This window comes from Pieris brassicae, unplaced genomic scaffold (assembly GCF_905147105.1).
Source record: "Pieris brassicae unplaced genomic scaffold, ilPieBrab1.1, whole genome shotgun sequence".
NCBI classification, from domain to species: Eukaryota; Metazoa; Arthropoda; class Insecta; order Lepidoptera; family Pieridae; genus Pieris; species Pieris brassicae.
In genome coordinates, this window is record NW_025576228.1 from 33857 (window position 1) to 50308 (window position 16452).

Sequence of the window (16452 nt, forward strand, 5' to 3'; positions counted from 1 at the left end):
GAGATTTGGTTATGTAACACTATTGTGAATGTGAAGAGGTCACAATAGATTTGGTTATGTAAAACTATTGTGAATATTAAGAGGTCACAAGAGATTTGGTTATGTAACAGTATTGTGAATGTGAAGAGGTCACAATAGATTTGGTTATGTAAGACTATTGTGAATGTGAAGAGGTCACAATAGATTTAGTTAGTAAGACTATTGTAAATTATTGATAAAATTGATGACTTGATATTTTAAAAGAGTACCGAGAGTTTTTTACGCCGGCTTTTTCTCTCGGCCTACACCCTGTGTCTTCTTTGCCGATGAGTAGGGATGTCTACCGAGACAAATTCATATATTCCTTAATAAATGAACATAAATAATTAGTAACGTCACAATGTATTAAATTTAACTCTCTGTAGTTATAGATGTAATTCAAAAGTTAAAGTTAAAATTTCGTTTCTAATTTGAGTTGTATGTTACAAAGCATTCTTTTTTTTGCGAGACGCAAACATTGTCAGGAAAGGCCGACTGTTAGCTTCTAATATTAATTTAATTAAATTCTAAACACTTTTATAAAACATATTCTTAAGAATCTTGCTACAAGTGCGAATGTGCAATAGTTACTCATTTGATTCGTTCGGTTGTTTACGAGTTGTTACGAATTGACTCGACCATTTTCGCGAAGTGGGATGGTCGCGTCGGAGGAGGGAGTTGTGATGATAAAAGAGGTTGTGACACATGCGCACGGGCCTTTTCTTCGTACAAGTTTGAAGTTATACAGTTCACGTAAAATCAGTGAAGTAAATTATAGTGAATTAAGTCATCATTGAAGTGTTTAATTTCCTACCCTAAGAACTAAATCAACTACCGCTAACACTTGTTAATATTTCAGTTTTCTATAAATTAAATTTTAATTTCAAAAATTCTTAAAAGGCCGGCAACACACTCGCGAACATTGAGTTCTATAAAAAATACTTATAAATAATATTCTTGTTTGTATTTAACTTCAACAAAGTCATAAAAAATCTTAATAGGCCGGCAACGCACTCGCAAAGCTGACATTGAGATTGTCCATGGACAATCTATTCGTTTACCACCTATTCCATAAAAAACAGTAATTGGTAATAATCTTGTTTGTATTTAAATTTTCTTAAAATTTCAATACATAAGTCATAAAAATTCTTAAAAGGCCGGCAACACACTCACGAACCCTTCGACATTAACCGTGTACGTTAACGGGGGTATCAGTTAACATCAGAAAAGGCTCCTGCCCGTTAACACCTGTTCTATAAGAAATACTAATAAATAATATTCTTGTTTGTATTTAACTTCAAATAAGTCATACAAATTCTTAATAGGCCGGCAACGCACTCGCGAACTTGACATTGAGATTGTCCACGGAAAATCCGTTCGTTAACCACCTGTTCCATGAAAAACAGTAATAATCTTGTCAATATTTCCGTTTTCTATAAATTACAATTTTTAATTTCAAAAATTCTTAAAAGGCCTGCAACACACTCGCGAACATTGAGAGTGTGCATTAACGGCGGTATCAGTTAAAAACATATAAGGCTCGTGTCCGTTACCCCTGTTCCAAAAAAAACAGTAATTGGTATCTTGTTTGTATTTAAATTTTCTTAAAATTTCAATACATCAGATAAGGCTCCTGCCCGCTAACACCTGTTCTATAAGAAATACTAATAAATAATATTCTTATTTGTATTTATTGTAATAAAACAACGTGACTGAGCGAGTACCGGAAAAGAACTGAACTTTATTTTCTAAAGACAAAAGTAAAGAATCTCATAGACAACATTTGATGACACTCTGGTACAAGATGTCGCTAGTAGTAGGTACATCTATATTTTGCTATTTATAATACTCCCACTCAAAATATAGATACTATATAAACAAAAGAAACAATTACACTTTAACAATACCTAAAGTATTCAAATGTTTATAATGTTTTACAGCAGCGAGACTTTTTGTAAACAAATCTGCAGGCATATTTGATGTACATAGATAATTAACACTTATAATGTTTTCATTAATTAATTCTCTACAATAATGATATCTGACATCAATATGCTTCGTTTTATTATGGAATACAGGGTTTAACAACAATTTCTGTGCGCTCATACTATCATTATATAAAATGATCTTATACATACTTTTAGTAAGTTCAAATTGTAAATTTCTCAAATAAACTGCCTCTTTGCAGGCTTCTGATATGGATACATATTCAGATTCGGTACTAGAAAGTGTAATACATTTTTGCTTACTACAACTCCAAGATATAACAGACCCAGACAAAGTATAACAAATTCCTGAATATGATTTCCTATCATTAACATCACTGCACCAGTCTGCATCAACATAACCTTCAATGTTTGCATTTTTGCCCTTACTATATTTTAAACCTAAATCTTTTGTCCCTTTCAAATACCTTAAAATTCTTTTGGCATAAACCCATTGTTGTTCAGTATTACAATTATTGAATTGACTTAAATATGACACTGCATAAGCTATATCGGGTCGTGTGAGCACAACCAAATACATTAGGCTCCCGATAAGCTGCTGATAGGGATTTTGATTACTACAATCATTTTCCTTCTTACATTTTAAGTTGACCTCCATTGGAGTATTCACAGTGTTACAATCAACTATATTGAACTTAGTCAACAATCTATCAATATATTTTTCTTGACTTAAAGTCACAGTACAATTATTATTTTGTTTATCAAATACAACTGACATGCCAAGACATTCCTTTACAATTCCCAAGTCTTTTAATACAAAAATCTTATTCAACATATCCTTAAGATTACTAGTTTCATTTCTATCATTTGAGAATACAAAGAAATCATCGACATATAATGTCACGATGGTTTTACTGCTGCCAGCAAATTTTGTATATAAACATGACTCTATTTGGGACTTAATATAACCATTAGCTAACATGCAACCATCCACTTTCTTATGCCATGCACGAGATGCCTGTTTGAGACCATATATAGCTTTGGTCAATTTTAAAACTTTATTATTTGGACAGACATAACCTAAAGGCTTTTGCATATATATTGTCTCAGACAGATCTCCATTTAAGAAAGCAGTTTTCACATCAAGATGTGTTACTTCTAGGTTGAACTGCACTGATAATGCGAATAATAACCTAAGTGTTGTATGCCGTACTACTGGAGAAAATGTTTCACTATAGTCCACACCATATTTTTGACTACACCCTTTAGCCACAAGTCTGGCTCGATAGCGGACATTATTTTCACTATGACACTTTTTTTTTAGAACCCACTTGCACTTAACTATATTGCCACTTGCAGGAATATCAACAACTTCCCATGCTTTGTTGTCTTCAAAGCTTTTCAGCTCTTCTTTCACTGCCTGTTCCCATTGCTCCTTCTCTGGTCCCCTTAGTGCTTCTTCTAATGTCAGTTCATCACTAAAATATTCATTACACTGTTCTGTGCACATATATCCAAACCTTTCTGGTTTTTGTCTCACCCATTGTGACTTTGATGTGGTTTCTGGTTGCTGTTCTTCCTCAGATGTCATGGACTCCTCCTCTGGTACATAGGTTTCATCCATGTCATTCGTTAAAATGAATGAATCCTCTCCATCATGGTCTGACACCTCTCCCACTGAAGATGTATGTGGACTATTTTCTGCTGGTTTGTCTTCTACCACTTCCATTTCAATCATATTTTCTTGATGAGATAACTTTTCATTTATGAAGACAACATCTCGACTGGTTATAATAGCCTTTGTTGAAGGATTGTATAACCTATACCCTTTGACATCCTCAGGGTAACCAACCAGTATGCATTGTTCTGATTTCTTGTCCCACTTACGTCTTCTCTCCTTGGGTATATGTCTCATGACAGTACTACCAAAAATCCTTAAATGACTGAGGTTGGGTTTGCCTCCTGTCCACAACTTGTACGGTGTACAGTGGTTCAATCCACCTTTTACAATTCTATTTTGTAAATAGACTGCTGTGTTAATGGCTTCAGCCCAAAATTCCTTGCCTAATCTTGCATCAAATAAAAGGCATCTTGCTTTCTCGATCAGAGTCCTATTCATACATTCACAAAGCCCGTTTTGCTCAGGAGTATAGGGATTGGTTCTTTGATGAATTATACCCAGTTTCTTCAAATAATTATCAAAATCTCTGTTACAGAACTCTGTGCCATTATCACTTTTTATTTTACAAGTATTTTTATTTTATTTGACGTTGAATTCTCAACTCTTGCTTTATATTCTTTAAAATATTGTAAAGTCTCATTTTTACCTTTTAAAAAATAAACATATGTCATGCTGCTGTGATCATCAACAAAAATGAGAAAGTACCTTGATCCTCCTAGCGATACATTCTCCATTGGGCCACATATATCACTGTGTACTATTTCCAATAGCTTAGTACTCCTGTTCCCTTTATTATCGAAGGGCAACCGACTTTGCTTTCCTTCACAGCACACTATACAGTTGGACTTGTTGATGTCGGCCTTCTCAGTTAATTTGACCCCCTCCACAGCATCCTGCATTTTATTCATGTTATCACTGTTGACATGTCCCAATCTACAATGCCAAACTTCTGGAGACTCTGCTGTTGCTGCCACCAAACAAGATGAAGTATTTAGTTTATAAACTCCATTTATAAGTGATGCAGTCGCTACTAGAGTGTCCTGTTTATTAAATATCTCGCATCCATCGCTTGTAAAATACACCTTGTTACCCTGCCATATCAGTTGGCTTACTGACAATAAGTTGGTAGATAATTTGGGCACACACAACACTTTTTCAACAGTTATGTTAAAGTCACATCCTTCAGTTGATGTTGTTATGTTTACTTTTCCACAACACAACACTGGGATTTTATTCTGGTTAGCAACCATGATTTCCTTGGTGAACCCAGAATAACATTCGTCGACCATCCAATCTTTATTGCTTGTCAAATGCGAACTTGACCCAGAGTCGACATACCAGTCACTCTTGTCAAATATTCTGCTAAAAAACACGGCACTGAATGCATTACTTGTTTTTGACGATTTATTTTCAGAATTCTTATAAGATTTATCTTTATAAGTGCATTGATTACGGTAGTGGCCATGTTGTTTACAATTATAACATTTGACGTGTTGTTTTTCTTTGACAGATGTCGACATTCGTTCATTCTCACCATTTTTTTTTTTTTTTTTTTTTAATAATTTTATGGCCTGGTAACGAGACCTTTAAGCCCATTCTCACCATCTTTCTTGTACATAGACTGTGTACTCTTTACACTCTTTGATTTTTGATTCTTGCGGAAACAAGCAAACGCATTGTTGGCATCACTGTCTTCCGGTTCAATGTCCATCAATTTCCCTTTAATGGCGTCGGTTGTGATTATCATGCCCGAATGCTCGATTGCCATTATCATGGGCATATATTTTTCAGATAATCCAGCCAACATGATAGATCCGATCCACTCATCACTTATGCCAAAACCCGTACCTTGTAATTTCTGACCAGCTTCAACAATTTGTGTTACATATGACGTCATCGAAGTGCAATTTTCTAATCGAATAGAAATTAAATTCCTCAGAAGACTTATTTTTCTTGTAAATCCCGAGTCATCGAATAACATCTTCAATTTATCCCACAATTCTTTCGATGTTGCTACATTCTTTATATGAACATAAAGAGCCGGGTCAATTGTTAGAATCAACTTCGCTTTTGTTCTCGCATCGTCTGCAGCTGCTGGAGCAACGTTGGGCTCAGGTTTGATACACCCAACCATTCCCTCTAAGACAAGGAAATTTTCTGCTGCGAAACACCATTCACTGTAATTTTCACGCCCTTGCAGTTTCGGCACACTAATGTGATAGTTCGAACTGGACGCCATTACTGATGCCTGACGCGACATAATAAATCTGCACAACTCAACACACTTAGTCCTATTCTGCCACGAATTATTATTATCGATAATGTCCTGATAATCAATAATTATACTGTCGCGAGAACTAAGTACTTTTTATGAGCCAGGAGCGGCCTGGGCCCATAACCTGTAATAAAACAACGTGACTGAGCGAGTACCGGAAAAGAACTGAACTTTATTTTCTAAATACAAAAGTAAAGAATCTCATAGACAACATTTGATGACACTCTGGTACAAGATGTCGCTAGTAGTAGGTACATCTATATTTTGCTATTTATAATATTTATCTTCAAATAAGTCATACAAATTCTTAATAGGCCGGCAACGCACTCGCGAACTTGACATTAAGATTGTCCACGGACAATCTGTTCGTTTACCACCTGTTCCAAGAGAAACAGTAATAAGTAATAATCTTTTTAATATTTCAGTTTACTATAAATTACAATTTTTAAGTTTAAAAATTCTTAAAAGGCCTGCAACACACTCGCGAACATTGCGAGTGTGCAGTAACGGCGGTATCAGTTAAGAACTGTTGTAATTCTTGTTAGGGCACGATAATTATACACACAGTATCCGTAATAAAGAAATATATTTACTGTTTAACTTGGAAGTGATATGTCTGCTTCCTACCACGATACACATTGGAATGAAACAGAAATGACCTGGAGCAGAGTGAGGTAAAGACAATTTGGCGCCTCGACAAGATGGCGGCTCGATCGCTCATTCAAATGACAGGAAAAAGTCAATACAATGATTAATTTTTGCAATATTACTCAAATAAATCAACATGCCCCCTCAAAAATTAATTCTTGTACAAATCAAATGCCTAAACAGAACTATATAACTTCCAAGCGAGTCTGGGAAAATACAAAAATAATGATCCAACATTTGTTGCTCGGATAAGGGAAAACCCAGAAAAACCTTATCAGATCATTTCATCATCTTAAATTCGATACATTATATACATTACATATAATTATCAGAACACAATGAATATAACAGAATAATTAAATTAATAACAAATAATAGCCAACTCATTAAATATTATAATTGTAAACCCATGTTTCTCCTCATTTCATGAAACGTAACCGCTGGTAATGGTTTTATTAACGCATCTGCAGGTTGTTGACCTGTGGGAATGTATTTTAGCTTTATTACATTTTTCTCTATGTGTTCCCTAGAAAAATGATATTTAATATCTATATGTTTTGTCCGCTTATGATTAGTCGGATTATTTGCTATGCTTATACAGCTGTTATTGTCTTCATATATTACAATAGGAGTGGATATATCAATATGAATACTCCTTACCAAAGATTTAAGCCATAAAGGCTTCATATAAGGCCATATACTCAGCCGCTGTGGAGGAGGCTGCTACTGACTATTGTTTCTTTGTTGTCCAGGTTATTGAACAATGTTCAAACAATTTAAATATATACCCGGTTGTACTCTTTCTATCATTTACATCATTACCTCCCCAATCGGAGTCCACATACCCAGTTAAGATGTTATTATATTCACACCTTTTATAACATAATTTAAAATCAGTTGTGCCTTTTAAATATCTAAGCACTTTTTTGAGGCATTGCCACAATTTTTTATTATTTTAATTTGTGTACCTACTTAATATATTAACGCTAGTGCTTAAGTCAGGTCGAGTACATAACATTATATACATTAGACAACCAATTAAATTGCGACATGGAGCAGTGTAATTTTTTTCTGAGTTTAGTGCTTCATAATTGAGTTTACTATCCATAGGAGTAGTTGCAGGTTTTTGTTGCAATCCTGCATGCAAAATTTATTTAAAACTGTTTTAATATAAGCACTTTGATCTAACATTATCATATCATCGCAACGAGTTATTTTAATTCCAAGAAATAATTTAATTTCATGTAAATCTGTCATTTTAAATTTACTCATTAAATATATTTTAAAACTGTTTATTGTATTTACATTAGCACTCACTATTACCAAATCATCAACATAAAGTACCACATATATATTTTTCTGTATATCTCCTTTATTTAGTATATAAATACATCTATCTACTGATGAATTCTGAAAACCCTCCCGCCTAAGAGACTGTTCAAAAATTTCAAACCAGTATCTAGCGGCTTGCTTTAGCCCATATAATGCTTTATTTAATTTACACACATAACCATTTTTGCAAGACACCCCTTCTGGAACTTTCATATATATTTCTTCCTGTAGTACCCCATTTAGAAATGCAGTTTTTACGTCCATGTGATGTACAAGTAAATTATATTGATTAGCAAAAGCAATAATAAATCTAAAACTAGCTATTCTTGCAACAGGTGCAAAAGTCTCATTATAGTCTATGAGATATTCCTGGCTAAAAGCCCTAGCAACGAGTCGAGCTTTATAGCGTAAAGGCTTTCCGAATTCATCATTTTTTATATTAAACATCCATTTGCAATCTATAATATTTTTGTTATCTGGCCGTGGTACTAAAGTCCATGTTTTATTTAAAAATAGAGAATTTAATTGCACCTTCCCAATGAACTCTATCGTCTCGTGTTTTAATCTCTTGAAACGAATTTGGTATTTTACACAAAATTGAACTAGCACACATAAGGTTATCATCGATTTCTTTATAAGAAATAGGGGGACGACTTTAAGCCTATCACTCCTACGTGGTTCAATACAACTGGTTGTGTCCTCATTATTTACGACCACTGAAAGATCATCAGAATGTGCATTTGGTTGTTCAAATTCGACGATGTCATGGTTAGTTTTGCGAATTTTCTGAGGAACTTCATAATCATCAGATTTACAGGTATCTGATTTATATCTGTCAGTTTTTTGAGACTTTATTGACTTTGAAATGTTGTCAATGTTAACATTATCATGAGAATTTACTATATTCTCTTCAGGTCGCAACGCAGGCCTGGATTGAAGTAATTTGTCCCATCTACTATGACATCTCTGACAGTAATAAATTTTTCGCATTTAGGATTCCAAACTTTATAACCGTTTGGTTCGTATCCCACAAGAATACCTTTCCATGACTTAACATCGAATTTTGTCTTATATAACTTATCATGCACATAAACTGTTGAACCAAAAAAATTTAAATATTTTATTTGTGGTTTTTTGTTATGCCACATTTACGAATTCAATCATCATGTAAGTAATTTATATATTATTTAACATTGTACATTATAGTATGAAGTTGTAATAATTTTAAGCAGCATTATTTTCTTTAGGTGACGTAATTGGTGAATAATATTGTAATTGAAAAGGATATTTCTCTTTAAATGTACAAGCTGTGTGTGATGCAGAAATAAAATATATTAATGTTGTTCCCCATGGCCTGGTGCCGCTCATGATGCAACAACTTTTGTAAACTCAGTTCTACAAGTTAATTCAAATTTATTGATAAGAAGGTAGAACTTGATAAATGTGCCAACTAAATTAACAGGTATATTTGTTTATAGCTTAATATCGTACAGGTCTACTGAGAAATCACTGGATGGTTGTTAATAGTGCTTACTCAAATATACCTTATTCATTAACACCATTTCTCTGACTGACCAGAGATATGATGAAGTACACATTAAGAATAGGAATACTATAGAGAGGTAAATATATAGTATAATTTAGAGTATTAATAATTATACTATGTCAAAAAGTTGCAAGATATGTGACCCAAATGAAACATGATGTAAGGTTAAAATATTTGTCTTTTTCGGAAAATTTGGAGTATGGAAATGTCGCTTTAACATTGTATTTATTACTAGCTTAAGTTCAAGCTATTGTTATTGCCACAGCTGTTATGCAAAATATTTGTAAGGATTATAATTTGTAGATATACCGGCAGAAGTTTTAGTTCCAACACTTGATACAGTTTCAAGTCAAGAAGTTAATGAAGGAAATCAAGACGTAACTGAAAGAACAAGCTTTATTTATTATTTTGGAAAATTAATATATTCTTCTTAATTCTAGCAGAAACAAACATGTTGTATTTAAATGTCCTTTTGTACATATAAAATACTAGTACTTATTTTTCTTAGAAGAAAGTTAGTTAAAATTTTAATAAGTTATGTCGTTAATCTACCTATAAAATTAAATTATTATTTATCATAACCATGTAATGTAATGAAATATTAGGAAAAATAAATAAAACATAACATAATATAAAATTTATTTCATTATACTCTTATATATTACTAATATGTAATCCAATGTTATAAACAAATGTTATAAATGTAAACCAATGAAAATGTTAAAACCATCAACTTCAACTTCAACGAACATTAAAAAAACAGAACTGGTACAATTGGTTCAGGCTTTGTATAGTTATGCGCTTACCTACACATTCTGCGATTCATTTTTTATATTATAGATGACACTGATGACAAAGGCACTCTTCTCGGTTGCTGGAATGAGAGATAAGTTTCATTAGGTTAGAAAATTATGGTTCCCGAAACTAAGAGCCTTCTGAAAAGCGGTCACCACGTTCGAGTAGTCCACAGGAAAACAAATATGATGCCAAACTCATTGCCGTTAATAATTTTTCCTAACGTTTTAAATATGATAGCAAACGATGGAAAGCCATTAAATAAATTGACCAGGAAACCGTGTAAGCCTTCGCCCCATCGCCAAAGTTCTTTAGTAATTTTAGTAAGATGAGGAAATTGAATTGAATCACTATACATTTCTTAACAAAAGTCAACCGATTTAATTTAATTTATAGGTTGGTCTGACGCACGATACCATTGTAAGTCCGGTAAAACTATCGATGGTTAAAATATTTACTCTCTAGACCCTTCGTGTAAAACCAGCCATATTCTGCTGCTGGACAGGCAGAGGTAGGCACGTAAGCCATCTAATTGTGCGAGATTTTGAAAAATTTGTTTATTATTATCATATTAACAGATTTAAGTTCTAGATTTTATTAAATACCCAAGAATTTACAAGAATTTCATTACTCTTTTCAGTATTTACAATAAATCCTTTAGCTTCAAGAAGTGTTCTAGCGTCCTGAATATTTTGTAAACATTCAGTGTAGCTGGAGGACATAAACTTAATATTTCTTGTGTTAGCTTCTAATATTAATTTAATTATTCTAAATTCTATACATTTTTATGAAACATATTCTTAAGAATCTTGCTACAAGTGCGCATGTGCAATAGTTACTCATTTGACTCGTTCGGTTGTTTACGAGTTGTTACGAATTGACTCGACCATTTTCCCGAAGTGGGATGGTCGAGTCGGAGGAGGGAGTTGTGATTATAAAAGAGGTTGTGACACATGCGCAGGGGCCACTTTCGCTTCCGACCGCCGACCCGTGCGGATGTCTGCTCCAGTGCTCTCTCCGTGTGAGTCATCAGTGCTGTAGTGCCATCTCGCTCGCTCCGTGTGAGTCATCGCCGCTTGCCAGTGCGCACGCGCTGTCCGACCGCTGCCTTGCTGCCTGCTGCCCTCTCATTGGTCAGTCCGATCGCTGCCTTGCTGCCTGCCGCCCTCTCATTGGTCGCTTCGCTTCAATTTATGAACGCGGGTTTACCTGCGGCCCTCAGATAGCCACCTAACGGTGCCAAACGGTTATCTGTCGGTTAACGCCTTGTGCGGGAGTGTTTTTGTTGTAATTTATAGATTGTTCGAATTTGCTTTGTTCAGTCTCTGAATATAGTTTACTTTTAGGAACATCGCTGACCAAGAAAAAGGTATTTTATAACCTTTTATCCACGATAATAGAGTTGTATCACAAGTAATAAGTGAATAACATTCTTTGATAAACTACCAGTGAGCGCGAGGTGGCGCGCGCGGCGCTGGACGCGACTGCCTATAGTAGGCTGTGAGCAAGCTCCTTCATCCTGGATTCCCCTTTTGCCTATGATTAAATTCTTTTTGACCTTCTTTGTCCTTTTCTGATTTTGATGCGAGCTTGTAGTCAACTAATCGCTTACTGAATAGGTACTTGTATACCTATGTTCCTTGAAGTTGTTCTTTTAGATCTTTTAAGGCTATATAGAATAAAGTTGTGTCGTGTGACTGAGTCTTGGTATTGTGTGTCACATTGGAATCCGCATCCATAAGTAATTTTAATAGGTACATATTTCTTGTTTCCGCAGACAAGAACACTGTGAGTGGCCTCTGCTAAACAAGAAGTAGCTGTAGCATTTGGTTTCATTTGAAACCTGCGTCCTATATTAATCCTGTTTGAGATTGCGGTCTTTTCCTCTGGGTTCAAATTGGGTGCATTGATTAGAATACTTAGATAAAAGTTGTAAAGTGTAAGCTTACTGCAAGATCAAACTGTATGTCTTCACCTGGAGTATTAGACTTTGATGGATCTTCTCCCGATACCTGCAGCAGTTCATTGTCTCATCCAGCGACAAGTGGTCGTTAGGGCGGCGGCCGTGCGTTACCTGTTACGCGACGCTTTTGGTTATGTACGCCTTCGTTCGAGGATACATCTGGAATAGTAAGGTAAATGCTACATTACAACTGGATTTACACACGTGTAGTTACAATTTCAATCAAATGAAAACTGAGGGTAGTATTAAAGTCTCAAAGCTCAATGTATAATAAAACTTCACTTACAGGTAAGTCATATTGACGATTTTGTGTTGTACTTTGCCAAAATACTTTGGAAAATACTCAAAATGCGGTATACCATCAAAAGAAGATTCTTCCTTATCCTTGCATAGGTTCCCTCTTCCGTCCGAGAATGGGCCTCTGAAGTAAGTAGATCGGTTAATCTTTCCAATATGGACCGTCGATATTTGAGGTTTTAGAGGGGCGGGGAGGGGGTTGACGGCTACTTCGGAGCTTTTATATATACTCTAGGGGTAGGGCAGACAAGACCATGTGGATAGTGGGGTGCTCTGATTCGGTTTTGGGTACTTTTTTGATATTAAAAAAGTACAGGATAATACAGAATTAGATAATACAGAAAGTTACAAACAATGAAAAAAATATTTTCAGCTATAAATTTCATTTTAAAATCCACAACAGACCTTATGCAATCCAACTTTTTCAAAATTCCAGTAAGCAATTTTTTTTTTTTTACTAATGATTTATTATTTTATAACCTGACCTGAAATAACATAAATCAAAACTTACTTTAACTCATCCGAGTAAGGATTAAGCCTTCTGCCAGATGACCTAGTAAGTCTGGGCATCGCAGCAAATTCCTCGCCAGGACTAGTCAGCCCACTAGGACCAGCAACCGGTTCGTCAAGGATCGGCGCAGAAGAGGAGGCCGTGACAAGCGGCTAATTTGAGTCCAACACTTGCACTTCACTTAACTCTTCAAACAATGGGCTTCGGAGACGCCATGGTAGTCAAACGTTGTAAGTTTATAGGAGTACGTAAAACGATTTCTACTGCAAGGGTGACAAACGATGACTGGACGCCATTAAACAAAATGAATGGCTTAAAAACAAATTTAGTGATCACCAAAAAGTATCGATACCCGAGTAGTATCGATATTTTCAATAACTTTTGTACTATCTACAAAACAAATATGGGCATTTAAACCGATGATCCATATTAGAAAGTTTAATGGCGATACCAGAGTAGTATCGATACTTTGAAAATTTTCGGAACCCTACACTAAGTGATTGACGTTTGACATCAATTATTTGTCAAATATATTTTGTAATTGCGTGTTGTTACTTACCAATTTGTGTGAAAAGTTTTAATAAATATATCTCATGAACCGTAAGTTTGCGCAACCTAAATCTTTGCAAAACTCTTTCTTTTAGTGAGTACTATCTACAAAAAAATGGGCATTTAAATCGACGGTCCATATTGGAAAGATTATCCAAAACAGCTTCACTATTAACTATGTCTAATGAAAACTTTATTTTTAGTGTTAAAGTTTGGGCTAAATTTTGTTTTCCTAATGGTGATGGGACATCCATTGAATCATTAAAAACAGTGAATGCCCAGCATAGGATACTATGTGAAAATCATTTGAATGAATCTTCATTTACCAGCAGCGATAGGAAAAGACTTAACAAGTTAGATTAAGAGTGAATAGAGGAGGATATAGACCAATTAAAAAACAAACATTGTAGTCCATATAGAGCAAGTTATGACATCCAAGTGAGTATTTACATTCATATTCTACCTAAGTCAAATAGACAAATTTTTGGACACTGGATGATAAAGTGAACGTCTTGAGCATCTATAAGAAATCAAACTTTTGTTTTATATTATTGATTAGGTTATTTTGAAAGAAAATATTTTTTTAACTGGATTATTATACATAATTATAAGTTTATAATAATACAAATAGTTTTAATCCGGTATAAAAAATTGGTTTCTTTCAATGTGTAAAAGCTATGTTAACCAAAGACAATACTAGGTTATTTTGTCAGCTCTCTCAAGGCATTATTGAACAAAATTCCAATGGTATGTGGAATCAACAGCCCAGTAATACAGACAGTAAAAGAAATCACAAAAGACCAAGATGTCAATGATAATTTATGTAAAATGGCTTTTGATGAAATGTCAATAAGAAAAAATCTGACATATAACGTAAAACTCAATGCTAAGGCCGTACTACTGTGATAGCAAACCATAGTCGAACTTTCATGGTTATCGGTGTTCGAAAATGCTGGAAACAGCCAATAGCATTTTACTTCTCAGGAGATTGTGACACAGCAGACAAGTCAGCAGCTCTTGTCGAGGAGGTAACCACTTCTTTAGAATATTATACAAAATGTGGTTGAATATTAATTTTTACAAATTTACATTGGCTTGTTTGCTTGAGTGCATGTTTAAAGATTTAATTTTTTTTTAAACGGTATTTCCAATTTACACTAGATATACAAATAAACAGAAAACTAAACATAGGTTGGTATAATAATTTAATTAATTGAACAGCGGAAAGATATTAAAACTTTTTTATGACTTATTTATCCATTGAACCATGACCATCCATTGACTTATTTATCCGCTAGTGGCCTTTGGCAATTATTTCCCTGCATCAAGTAGTTGTTAGTATTGCCTTATTGCTTAATTAAAATAACTAATAATTGATGTACCTCTGCTGTACCATATTTATTTTCTTATTGCCGCTTGACCTGTGATTGGTTAAAATTGTTTTGAGAATAAGATCATAACCTTCCATTGCAGGTACAGTAAAGTGGAGCCACATAGAGGAGTTTTATAATAAAGATCGCGAGAATCCCAACCGTGTTTGCTCCAGCTTTAACCCAGCACCACTTACAACCAGTACAGAATGGCAAACAGAAAATCAAAGAGCGCCTAGCAGATCAAATTTTAAGCCATTCGGTTGCAGTTGGAATATTTGCCAAAGTAAGTTTCAAAATTTTATTGAAAAGTACTTCCGTCCGCGATGGCCTCCTAAACTACTTAACCGATTTTAAATTAAATTGGCACACCGTGAGCGGTCTGGTCCAACTTAAGAGATAGGGTAGCTTAGATCTTTAATTATAGTCGCAATTTTATTTTATTGCAAATTATTTGTCTATAATTAATTGACAGTCACAATTATTCGACTGAATTGAGTAAGTGATCAATAGATGGCACTGCTATGGTAAACCGACAAACGTGTCATATAAGCTACAATTCAATATCATGATTACCACGTGTTATTGAGGCTAAAGTATGAACTTTTTTAATTTTTGGTGTTAGCCAACCACGTGTTACTTAGACCGAAGTGTAAATCAAATTCAAATCTAAAACCACATTCTATGGCAGCTAGTAATTATATAATTTATTTTACCTTCAGATGAATGATGACAAGACGCCCCTGGAACAACTGTCGCTGGACAAGCTTTTCGACTGAACGGAGATTCGACCGACAGGAAAGAGGTATAAACACTTATTATAATAATACTTGACATCTGTAATTGTGGATGTGATCCAAACCCCACGTCGGTCCAATTAAAAACTAGCTTAGGCAATTAGTAGCAGCGTTTTTAATACGCTGAAATTATTATTCTTCGAAGACACTAAACCTAGCTGCGCAACTGAATATCCCTGTAACAGCCAGGTGGAACCTCCAACCTCCCAGGGAAATTAAGTGGCATCGCCGACTCAGCTACGCCTACGTCTGGCTATGCTCTCGGGGTGTAACTCCCATGATTTAGTTAATCGTTATGAAACGAATAACTGTATGAAGAAGAGAGTGCCTGCGTCTGGCTATGCTCTCGGGGTGTAACTCCCATGATTTAGTTAATCGTTATGAAACGAATAACTGTATGTTGAAGAGAGTGCCTGCGTCTGGCTATGCTCTCGGAGTGTAACTCCCATGATTTAGTTAATCGTTATGAAACGAATAACTGTATGTAGAAGAGAGTGCCTGCGTCTGGCTATGCTCTCGGAGTGTAACTCCCATGATTTAGTTAATCGTTATGAAACGAATAACTGTATGAAGAAGAGAGTGCCTGCGTCTGGCTATGCTCTCGGAGTGTAACTCCCATGATTTAGTTAATCGTTATGAAACGAATAACTGTATGAAGAAGAGAGTGCCTGCGTCTGGCTATGCTCTCGGAGTGTAACTCCCATGATTTAGTTAATCGTTATGA

At 34.8% G+C, this 16452-nt stretch overlaps 3 long non-coding RNA genes across 4 annotated transcripts; 2 read left to right on the forward strand and 1 right to left on the reverse strand.

Annotated features, from left to right (window-relative positions):
• Nucleotides 1-8320: 8320 nt before the first annotated feature.
• Nucleotides 8321-9809, forward strand: LOC123719848. The gene is made up of 3 exons (XR_006755940.1): nt 8321-9067; nt 9148-9522; nt 9750-9809. It is a non-coding gene; the product is annotated as an uncharacterized LOC123719848 (long non-coding RNA).
• A 406-nt stretch (nt 9810-10215) lies between these two features.
• On the reverse strand, nt 10216-13456 carry LOC123719847. 2 transcript variants are annotated; one of them, XR_006755938.1, is made up of 4 exons: nt 13013-13456; nt 12491-12625; nt 12191-12363; nt 10216-10320 (listed from the first exon to the last, which is right to left on the reverse strand). It is a non-coding gene; the product is annotated as an uncharacterized LOC123719847 (long non-coding RNA). The 2 variants fall into 2 exon arrangements; XR_006755939.1 differs by having other exon boundaries at nt 12217-12363; nt 13013-13455.
• A 600-nt stretch (nt 13457-14056) lies between these two features.
• Nucleotides 14057-15997, forward strand: LOC123719846. The gene is made up of 3 exons (XR_006755937.1): nt 14057-14589; nt 15035-15217; nt 15654-15997. It is a non-coding gene; the product is annotated as an uncharacterized LOC123719846 (long non-coding RNA).
• Nucleotides 15998-16452: the final 455 nt, after the last annotated feature.